Source organism: Malus domestica, chromosome 15, assembly GCF_042453785.1.
Source record: "Malus domestica chromosome 15, GDT2T_hap1".
In the NCBI taxonomy this organism is placed as follows: Eukaryota; Viridiplantae; Streptophyta; class Magnoliopsida; order Rosales; family Rosaceae; genus Malus; species Malus domestica.
The window spans coordinates 47,343,705-47,355,214 of record NC_091675.1 but is presented as its reverse complement, the minus strand read 5'-3'; the positions used below and the strand labels follow the sequence as shown (position 1 = coordinate 47,355,214).

The 11,510-nt window shown below is 39.4% G+C and overlaps 1 long non-coding RNA gene across 2 annotated transcripts; it reads right to left on the bottom strand.

The window, feature by feature from the left end:
• Window positions 1–852: 852 nt before the first annotated feature.
• On the bottom strand, window positions 853–3,005 carry LOC114821817 (uncharacterized). 2 transcript variants are annotated; one of them, XR_011576713.1, is made up of 4 exons: window positions 2,686–2,981; window positions 2,495–2,559; window positions 2,015–2,083; window positions 853–1,100 (listed from the first exon to the last, which is right to left on the bottom strand). It is a non-coding gene; the product is annotated as an uncharacterized lncRNA (long non-coding RNA). The 2 variants fall into 2 exon arrangements; XR_003769638.2 differs by lacking the exons at window positions 853–1,100; window positions 2,015–2,083 and having other exon boundaries at window positions 2,248–2,559; window positions 2,686–3,005.
• Window positions 3,006–11,510: the final 8,505 nt, after the last annotated feature.

The following is an 11,510-nucleotide window of genomic DNA, read 5'->3' as shown; positions in this document are numbered from 1 at the left end:
TTTTCCAGACAGACTGCGAGACAGGTCGCCACGATGATGGTGGAAGTTGATGACTTGAACTAGCAGCTTGCAGCCCAGGGTGATCGGTTCACTACAAAAAAGATGAGCACTGCACACAATAATTTATTTGTGCTCTTTGAGGTCAAAAAGCACCAACAATTGTGCCCATAGACCAATAGCAACAATGCAGCTACTATTTTTGGGTCTGTGCCCTCTATGGGCGTCACCATTTCAGAAAGCGCACAGTATGATGATTTGTGCTCAAAGAGGCAGGCACAAATAGACCACTATCTGTGCCTTGTTTCTGACACCTTGTCAGACAACCTTTTCCAGACATGTTGGCACTTCATATTGTAATTGTGCCAACATGAATTAAATATTAAAAAAAATTTGACGAAATGAAAAACTTTAATTTTTTTTAAATGAAAAGGCCTACAACACATTCCCAATCTCACAAACATAATGTAATGTTACATACTTTATCTCTAATACAATAAAACTTGAAAGCACATATTTTTGGACAAATGCATTTTCCCCAACAAGCCTTGCACCTCATCAGAAGCCATAACAGATATAGTCGAATTCAAAACAAAATAAGTCCAAAATAGGAAGGCTAGCTTGTCGGTGATACTTAAATCTTCAAAGCGTCGAACGTCCAAATAGGAAGGCCAGCTTGGTGGTACTTCCAAATCTCTGGTAACAAAGACAAACACACAAACAAAAGCCGGTACTCTTTAGTCTTTAGTAAGAATAATTAAAGAAAAAAGTGCATCTTATATACAATTCCAAGAAGACATAGTATAACTATAATGCAAACCAGCAAACCCCTCAAGCCATTTCTCCTTGCAGAGATTGATAAAAGCATTTGTATATCTTCTAAAGATACCATCCAATCAATCCACCAAAATATCAATATCTTGTAGTTCAGGCAATTAAACTATGGGTAGGGCAAAAACAAGCTTTTATGATTTAGTTCTACAAACTGATTCATACAGATAATGAAACCAATAATTCCTAATACCATTTGAATTCATCGGACGCCAAACAACCTTCAACCACCACAAAAAACACAGTATTGACATCCCCTGCTCTGACAGCCTCTAAAAAATGACCACGAGTAAGAAATATATCAAGCAGTAAAATACATTATCACATTGGATATCGCTGAAAAAATGAACTATAAATTTAGACTACCAAGAAGCTATTGAAAATGAAGGTGACATCATTTACACAGAGCAGCAAGAATGAGTATGTAATGGCTTCCAAATTTTTAAATCATGATTCCTTTTCTTTACCAGATCAGATGCTATATATCCTTCCTCCCACATATTAATTGGTGTAATTCTGCTATGTATACATGCACTCGTCCGTGATTGAAACATAATGACTTTTGCCAGACACTTTAGTAACATTTTTAATTTCTTCATGCATGGCAATCAATCTTCACACAGATTAACACATGAAAAAAGCAATCCACAGTCCCAATAATGCGACTCTACCTCTTTCGAATGTAGAATAAAAGAGAGATGCAAAAAAATATCTCAAAATAGGTCATTTCCTACAACATATAACAAACACGAATTTTAGGAACTTAGGTGATAAGTAGTAGTTGGTCTGGAGTTTAATTGACAAAACACATAAGTGTAATGGAAAAAAAATGCACATCTCGTCATGGGCATCACAATTAACTGTAAGACATTGACAAATTTCCACATTCAATGATAATGACGTTATCCTATAGGCACATTGAAACTTCCCCAAAAGAAACCTAATGTAAATTACCTAAATCAGAGTCAGATCTGAGCAAAAAAATTAGGGAATATCTTCTATAGTCAAATTGAAACTTCCCCCAAAGAAACCCAGTTAAAAACAGTCCAGAAATGAAGATTTACATAATTTAATTATCACATAAACACCAGTCAGCGATCATGAATTCGAAACAAGAAAAACTAAAACAAAGTACTACCTAGAAACCAAAACACATTAAAATTGAAAAATCTTAGAAAAAGATTACCTGATTTTACCAACGTGATTTCCGATTCAGGCTCTACATCCACCGATCTTCCCAAACCCGACCCACCCCCTCCACATAAGTGTTCATGCACATAGAGAAATTGCATGTAAACATACAATATTGTAAATTTCGTATAATTTTATGAGAACCACAAATCAGACACAAATATATACTTATAAGTTATTATGAGGGGCATTCTTAGCTTGATGGCAAATAGAATATTACACTTGGAATTTACAGGTTACCCATATGCACAGCACATTCATCAACTACCGTCATACATTCCAGGACAACAAAGTGGAACCAAGCGCCCCAAACGAAAAATAAGACAATTAACTACTTCAAGTTTAAACGAGTAAAACGGATGTGAATCTTTTCATAAGCTCTTCCATAAACTTCCAGAAGCTACTTGTAACACTAGGATGAATTTAAGCAAAAAGAAAATCCAATCTTTGACATGCATACAAAAAAAATCCATACGTGGGCGGGTCCAATTCTTCTCGGCCCAGGTTGGAAACAAACTTGATTCACTTCCTCGTCCCAATCTTTGACATGCATACAGAAAATGGATTTAAAATTCGAAATCTAGAATCTATCCCAAAACTAAAAGTTTTTATTTTGGAAAACAACTTATAGTGGAGGACAACCTACAAGGAGAGGATCATTTTTACCTCTTGGGTCGAGGTCCGATTCCGGCAGGTTTGGCCGAAAATTTGTCGAAAAATCCGCGGCCACCGCTTCTTAGATCTGAAATTGACGAAATTCGGCTACGAATTTGTAGAAACTAACTTGGGGGTTGGAAAGAGGACGTGAAGAGGATTCTGGAGGTTTAATTTGACGGTCGTTGGTGACAGGTGGACGGCTTGCGTGAAAGAGGGGGGGAGAGAGAGAGAGGACGAAGGAGGAAGAGAGGTGGGGGAAAATGAGGGGAGAGAGGGGAGTTGGACGTTTGTGAAGGGAAGGGAGATTTTTCATATTTTTTAAGTTTACATATTTTAACTTATCCTATCCAAACCTTCTTTGGTTTCCTTGCTTGCCCCATAAAAATCCCAAAAGTAAATATGTAAAGGACACAAAATTTACTTTTTATTTAAATATATTAAACTAGAGGGCACAATAATCTTTGTCGTGTTTTTGCAAATTAATAAAAAAATTCCAAATCTGACACATGCAAGGCTGGCTGGACATACAGCGTTGCTGACAAACATATTTTATAGACACAAAATGCTTTTTGTGCCCATCTTCAATGAAAAAGTTGTCATCTGATCCTATTCGGCACGGTTTCCGTGCTCATTACTGTTTTGTGTCATTTTTTTTTAACATTGGGCACAATAGATGGTGCCCTTTATGGAATGGGAACTGTTTAAGCTTTTTGGTTGTCAAACTGACACAAAATTCTCAATTATGCCCTTTGTTTTGTACCCAAAGCTCACTTTTCTTGTAGTGGTTGTGCCAGATCTTACACGCCCTCCAGTTGTTCGACCTTCAATTCCTGATGCCATTGCTACTTCTCGGTCACCTTGACTTCGGTTCCTAACCTTTCTACCCAACAGATGCCCAGCTGTCCAACCAGCTTTTATAGTTCATTTTTTGCATTAGGATATTATAATTTTTTTAACTCGTACGTACATTTTCATATATAAAATAAATAATAATTAAATTAATTTTTATTTTTGTATTTCATATTAATTAAAAAAATTTAAAAATTAATTAAAATATGTAATATAATAAAAAATTAATAATTAAAAAATATATTAAAAACACCATTTGCTCGATGTCTAAAATTTCAAGCTTGAAACAGTTTCAACGCGCGTAAGTTGAAAAGACAACATATTTATAATTAAAAAAAAACCCGAAAACAAAATATTATGGACAAAATTTTGTTGCATCCTTGTTTACTTGACGAAACTTGTTGTCACGCATGGTCTTACCTAACAACCAGTTGTTCCGTAAACTGAACGCAACGACAAATTGTTGCACCCTTTACTTTTGCGCGATGATATACTTTGCCCCCTTGTCTTTGAGGCGACAAATGTATACTTTAGCGAGCAAAGGCCCTTGCACGACGATATTATTTGTCTTCGTCGCACAAATGTTTTCTACCCGACCTTTGTGTGACAACGTCTATGCGATGAAGTTTTCGTCGTGCCAATTTTTTGACGACGGAAATTTTCTTTACCCAACGAAATTTTTTTTGTCACGAAAGCTGTTTACTGTGGTAGTGTTAGCTTCAATATCAATAATAAAGGCGTTTCCATTTTTAAGTTTAAGGTAACTGTTGCAACTGGCACTCATGTTCTAGACTGTTTAATTTGGATTGTCAAAGTAAGCAACATTCACTCAATTTAATTGGACATAAGAGAACTCGAACCACGAAAAACTCATCAACTTTATGCCACAAATGACTTGGACATGTTTCAACTGCTCAACACATGCACAATACGTGTGCAATTACTAGTAAACCATGAATAATTATGTGACAACTACGTTTAATGAGATTAAAGGAGATTCGCGTCGACTAACACCCTAGAAGGTCGAGACCTCCGAAAAGTAGAGGACTGCTAAGACAGTCTCGTCTCTTCGCCTCGTAACCATCTAGTCTGCTTTGCACTGCCTCATAGCCATCTCGTTTGCTTCTCACCACCTCTGTTTGACCAAATACAAGAAATCTCGACTTCGTCGACTGGGCTTGACGCCTTCAATATAGAAATTCAGAAATTTCGATTAACTTAAGCAGAGTGCCCATCAAGATTCCGACTCTTGGTTTGCTTCTTGTCCTTCCTCTTGCTCATTTAACTGACGGGAAAAAGAAATTAAGAGACATCCAACAAACAATTGGAGAGTCTGATGGTGAATGATCCAAAGAAGAGAAAGGAAGTGACGAGAATCATGAGATGAAGAGTTCGACGGAAATGAAATTCGGCGGAGAAGAAGATAAAAGGAAAGGAAAGTTGGAAAGAGTGGAAGGAGAGTGAGTCAGAAAAAAAATGTGTGGATTAATAATAATAAAATTATAATAATATAAGTTTAAAAAATTACAAAAAAATATTTGGATTTCAAATATAATTTAGTCTGTGGTTTAGTCTTATAATTTATCAAACATTTTTATTATTCTTATACTACTTAGTTCATCCCATGCCAATTCACGTTAGTCTTTAAAACTAGTCCAGTCCAAGATAGTCTAGTGCAACAATCGCACCCTAAGTATTAATGAATTGTTTAATACTATCACCTCTTTACCTCTCTAATTAGAACAAGAAACGATAGTATACATATACACTTGTGTAATGAGATAAATAAAGAATGATGGAATTAATTAACTACATTAATTAGGTGATATGATTAATTAGAAAGTCTAAATTACTCATAAAAGCGATGAAATGCTTTTGAACTTAAAAGTAGTTTGTGTTCTTTCGGGTCCATTGAGCTTTTAATAAAAGAGAAAGATGCCTTAAAGTAAATTTCATAGTAAATTTCAACTCTATTAGCCAAAATAAAGTTCATTTGATCACTTCATGGCTGCATCTAACCTCCTCGTTACATTGCCTACATATCCTCAAACGGGATCAAGTCATTCGTTGTTCACCAACATAATTAAACTGTTTTCTATACTATTCAAGTGGTGGACACATATGATACTAAATTCAGATAATTGAATCATGACATACAAATATCAAATATGAAATCAGAATATCAAAATTAGCTTAAAAAGGCAAAGTCGGCCCACTGACCACGCACCGCAGCATGTGGTGGTTTTCAGCAAACGAAAACCTAATTTTCCAACCAACTCCAAAAATTACCAAACTTCACAAATTTGTAGTACACAAAAAGGGGAAGAATTTTCATACCTGGGCCGAAGTCCATTTCGGCTAGGAAACACCTGAAATTGCCCTCGATCCGTCGGAAACCCTAGAAATGAGTGTTATTCGATTCGTCGAATTTGCAGCTTTGTCGCCCCCAAACTTGTTTGAGCTTTGATCCAAGCCTCAAGGGAAGTTGAACAAGGGTAGTGGTCTATGGTGGTGCTTATAGAAATGGCCGATCGCCGTTATGTACCCATGAAACTCGTCGATGAGTTCTTCATGAATCCGAGGCCAAATGGACTCTAGTGGATGGCCATAAAAATGTCGGAATCGATGTCGGGGTGTGTGCAGGAATGGGGTCAGGAAACCAGGTAGTGTGGGTTTCGGGTTGGCCTGCTTTTATCTTCATTAGGCCGATTTCCCCTTCTCGTTTCTCTCATTTCCTTTTCTCCCCTAATCACAGCCACACACATGGCACTGGAAGGTTCTCCAACTTTTCGGGAGCCTTCCAAGAAAAAATTTTAATTACCAGTTTACCCCTGCATTTAACCGTTAATTTCTCTTTCATTAAAATTTCGTTTCACGAACGATTTTCACCTAGGCGTATACAGGACTGAGCTCTATCCAAATATACAAAGAAACAAGGCAAAACATGGGAGGATAAAGTACATCCTCATAAAATTCGGTTCAGTTAACTAGGGGCATTTTCATCTTTTCCACTTATCGAAAAATTTTACGCCTAAATATAAATGTGTCGTAACTACAAATATGACAACAAAATATTTAATAATAAAATCGAGGTTTACACTAGAAGGAATGTATTAAGGATTTTTTTTTAAGAGAAAACGATATCATTAACTTGGGAAAGTTTACACTGTTTCTTCGATGAGAATGTCCTGGATGACAGTTGGAGGCTCCTCAATCCAAACTAGTTTTGAACCACTAGACAATGCTACCTTTGCCAAACGATGGGCAATCCCATTATTATTCCTAGAAATAGAAATAAACATCGAAGCAGAAAACGAAGTTGTATTATGAAGAACATCCCCCGTTAACAAATCCATAGTGGAGGCAAGATCCACACAAGTGTTAATGATGGATATTGCTTGAGAGGAGTCACTCTCAATTTGTACCTTTAGAAGCCCCCACTTGCATCTCTACATGAAGTGCTTATGATATTGCAGGCAAAAAGCATGCACTCGCTGCCACAAAAGTCCCATGTGCATCTCGCAACACAACATGCCTCACCCATCTGTTGTGTAGCAGGCACGAAAGCCGTAGCAGCTTGGAAATCCTGCAGCCATGCCATGGCACGTTACGCTACCACCTTTGGAGACCTTTGCTTTTCGCTTCAAATCTGATCATTTCTTTCCTACCAAATAAGCCACACCACTATACAAGCAAAGTCGAAAACATAATTTTTGCGTTCTAGTAAAGATAAAAACCACTCTTTGACTGTATGGCCGGAAACCAAATCAACCAAGACACTTAATGGGGTTGCAAACCATGTAGCTATAGCAAAATGACACTCTTTAAAAACATGCACCTCAGTCTCGAGAGCTCCTTTACAAAACACACACGCCATATCTGTCAATATTCTTTTCCTAGACAAATTTAATTTTGTCGGGAGAATATTCTAACAAGTCCTCCACACCATGTTTCGTATTTTTGGCGGTACCTTAACCTTCCATATGGCTTTCCATAATGGAGAGAAAGGGCTTCCACCAATTTCCAAAGAAAAAGCACTTACTGACGGTGGTTTAACACAATCCCATGCAACCCAATATGCACTCTTCGTTGTGAAAATCTCGCAGTCACTATAATGCCAAATTAATTTATCTAGTGGGAGCCAAGAACTAATTGTCATCGTACGAATATGATCCCTATCATCCTCATTAAAGAACTCAACGAGCAGGTCGTCAAGCCACACTTACTGATCCACATCTATAACCTCCTAGACCTGCATACAGTCTCGGGATAGTGATGGCATATATATGGGACAAAAGGTAGAGGGTTGGGGCACCCACATATCCTTCCATACCCGGACCGAAGCCCCATTACCAATCATCCATCTCGAACCCTTTTTCAAAACGCTTCTAGCCTTGAGTATACTAGACCAACAATAAGAAGAAGATGAAGGAACATGAGTTTCCCAAAATGAGGTATTGGGAAAATATTTAGCTTTGAAAAGCCTTGTCGTTAACGACTTTGGATGTTGAATAATTCTTCAACTTTGTTTCACCAGTACCGCTTGTGGATGCAAATTTTCGTCGTCTTCTCCCTTGATGAAAATGTCCTTGCAAAATAATAACACCTAAGATTAAGGCCAAAAGCCTCACACGACCACGATAAATGAGAGGGGCTTTGGCAGAAGAATCTCTGATGCCAAAGTTAGAATTTGAGAGAGAGTGTTTAGGAATTTTTGGGGAGAGAATGGCCTAGCATTTTAGTGGGAAAGCATAGCTATTTATAGGGGAGTGACCAGTCCTATTTGGAGAATAGGGGCCGGCCACATATGGTCAAATTATGAGTGTAATTGCAAGATATTATGTGAAATAATATCTTGTAATTAACTTGACAATTAATCCCAAATTGAATAGGAAAATTGGGAGTTACCTTTTGAGTGAGGATTTGATGAGCAATGATGAGAGGGTTTTGAATAAATACCATTTTGATAACCTTTGACTCTTCCTTGATTGAGTCGTTATTATCTGTTGCATGCGCATGGAAATCCCAATGTGCGTCGAGGTTAATTTTGTCTTTTTAACCTAAAAGTTCATGTGTCACCTCCATAATTTTCTTGATTATTTTTAGCTCCACAAATACCCCTAGACCTGCTGGGCTGCTCGCAAGAAAGGGCAGCAGTTGTAGAGATCTCCAACTTTGATGTAAATTCCCACTTGGACATGAAATTAGATTCTTCTAGGAAAGGGAAATAAATCACCTCCAAAGCCTATTTAAGCCTACCTTATGTAGAGGATTAAATCAACTTCGGAGGGCAATTATTTATCCCTACAAGAAAGAGAGAAAGCTAGAGGATATTTGTTCCATCTCCCTTAGCATTGTTCTTTATTTGCCAGTGCAAAGAACCGTCTTCCGTTGATTTCTTTGTCTTTTCCACGTCGCACCAATGTAAGAATGGTGTTGCCACGGGGCAGCCGTCGGGGTAGTGCGACACATCGACTGGCAGGGGCCACAACTTGTGTTGCTCGATTGGACTGAAACCAAGGGCTGGCTTGGCATGGGTCAAGGAAATGGCATGGCATGGGCCATGGTTTGGGCTGCCACGTCTAGGCTGCTTGCCAAGAATGAGGAAATTGCTTGAGTTTGATTTCTCAATTGTCGTAGATGGAGCATATCACGGGCGGAGCTGCCAAGATCAGAACTGTTGAAGATGAAGTGTCGGACGAGCGAACTGTTGAGTGCGAAGTGGCTGCTGCCCCTTAACCATTTGCTGCTTAGCTGGTCTTCGAGTATTCGATCTTTTGAGTTGTGTGGCATTCTTGCACTGGAGAGCAATTAGTTTATCCTTTCGCACTTGAGAGCAAACCCAAATGGGTGTCGGGGAATTAATTTACCTTATCGCACTAGAGAACAATTAGTTTATCTTCTTGCATTGGATAGCAGACCGAGATAGGTGTCAGGGAATTAGTTTACCCTCTTGCATTGGAAAGCAATTAGTTTACCCTCTCACTTATCCTCTCACGTTGGAGAGCAGACCCAGATGGGTGTCGGTGAATTAGTTTACCTTTTCACACTAGAGAGCAATTGGTTTATCCTCTCGCACTGGAGAGCAAACTTGGATGAATGTCGGGGAATTAGTTTACCTTATCGCACTGGAGAGTAATTAATTTACCCTCTCACACTGGAGAATAGACCTAGATGAGTGTCGGGGAATTAGTTTACCCTCTTGCACTAAAAAGCAGACCCATATGGGTGTCAAGGAATTGGTTTACCTTCTCGCACTGAAGAGCATGAAAGTCGTTGTTGTGAGTGCAGCTAAGGAAAAATTAAGTGCTAGATAACTAAAATAATCCTCAACATGTGAGGTCTTTGTTTGGCAATCTGCTTGTGGAACTTATGTAAAGATGTATGTGAAAGCACGGTGAGCTGCTCCTAGACTTTCTTCAAGTATTGCGCCATCGTTAAATGTTTCATTATGTACCCATTTAAGGCTTAGTTGGTGATGAGCTGAGAATTTGAATGGATTGCAAGCTTTTTCACCGCTAAGTCTTTTGCTAGCAGAGGCTACTAATAAAGCCCTGTCTTCTGCTCTGTCGTAGGATGCTTTGAAGTTTAGAGTGTCATGGGCTTAGTCGGCACGAGCCATAAAGCAAGATCGGCACGGCTGGGAGCCATGGTGTAAGATCGGTACAGTTAGAAGCCATGGTGACAAATTAAGGGTTGCCGGGAGCCATGAAGCAGATAGGCACGATTGTGAATGCAGAGTTGAGGCTGGCTTAGGCCAAGTTATGCGCATCAAGAGGAATTGGACCACTAGGTCCGTGATGCTCGACTACTGGTGATGTGTTACTTTAGTATTGAATTATCTAGAGTATTGAGAATAAGGCATGGCCCCAGTTCTTGGTAGTTGGGCTGGTATTCGTTTGCTCCCAGCATACCAGTATTGACTAATCGAGTGGCTGTTTGCCGTGACGCTGCTGGAGAGGTTCGTTATCTACCTTACACCTCATTTGGGGGCACGCTACAAGAGCTGATTCACCAAGGTAGTCTGCTACTTGAGGGCGCTTGTCAACTCTATAACTTATCAAGACAAGTGTTGTTTGCTATTTGGGGTGGAAGAGCTTGGACGGTATACGTCTTCTTGAGTTATGGAAGTGTAATGTACTCCGGGCACGAGATTCGAGTTAGGATATGTCAAATCTGCGAAGAAATGAGGAGAAAATACCCTCGGTTCATTCTTTAGTCTATAAATCTAAAGTTGGGACAATTGAACTGGTCTTGGACCAGTTGGGATTGCTTGGTGGGCCACAAGAGTGGGTTGGACAGTTGAAACATGTCGGGTTGAGAGAGCGGGCTAGACCACTAACTTGGGCTTGGTTGCAGAAGCGCGCGTGCGTTGGGCCTCATCTTTCCTTAACGCGGCTTGGGCTAGCTGCTGTACTACATAGGCCTGGGCTTGGTGCTGCAAAATGCATGGACCTTGGCTTAGCGTTACTCTATGGCGTGGACCTAGGCGTACTAGGTTGCTGCTGCTGGCGTTTGGCTTTCTCATCTTGGACCTAGGCTGCTGAAGTGGCAACAAGCTGGGCTGCCTACATGGCTTTCTCATCTTGGGCCATGGCCTGATGGTCCCGCTGCCACAGAGCTAGCCCACTCCCCACTGCCACAGTGGTCCCCGTGGCTGCCATGGTGGTGGTGCTTTGTGGTGGCAAAGTTGCTTCTCTTGCCATTGCGTTGAGCCTCGTGGATTGTCGTGGTGGGGCTACGTTTCGTCCTTCATCATTTGATCCAGATATTTAAACGTAGGAAGTTCCGTTCATCGTGGTTTCCGAATTTCCCATAATTTTATTTTTCCTTTACCTCTATTCAAAGAATTAAAAAATTATAGGAATAAGAAAGTATGAAAAATTTACGAACGAACAAGAAATGAGAAACTTTGAATGAGAGAGTCTTCTTCGAGCGTGTGAATCAAACTCTCAATGAAAGCACCAATTTGTGGATGCAAATTT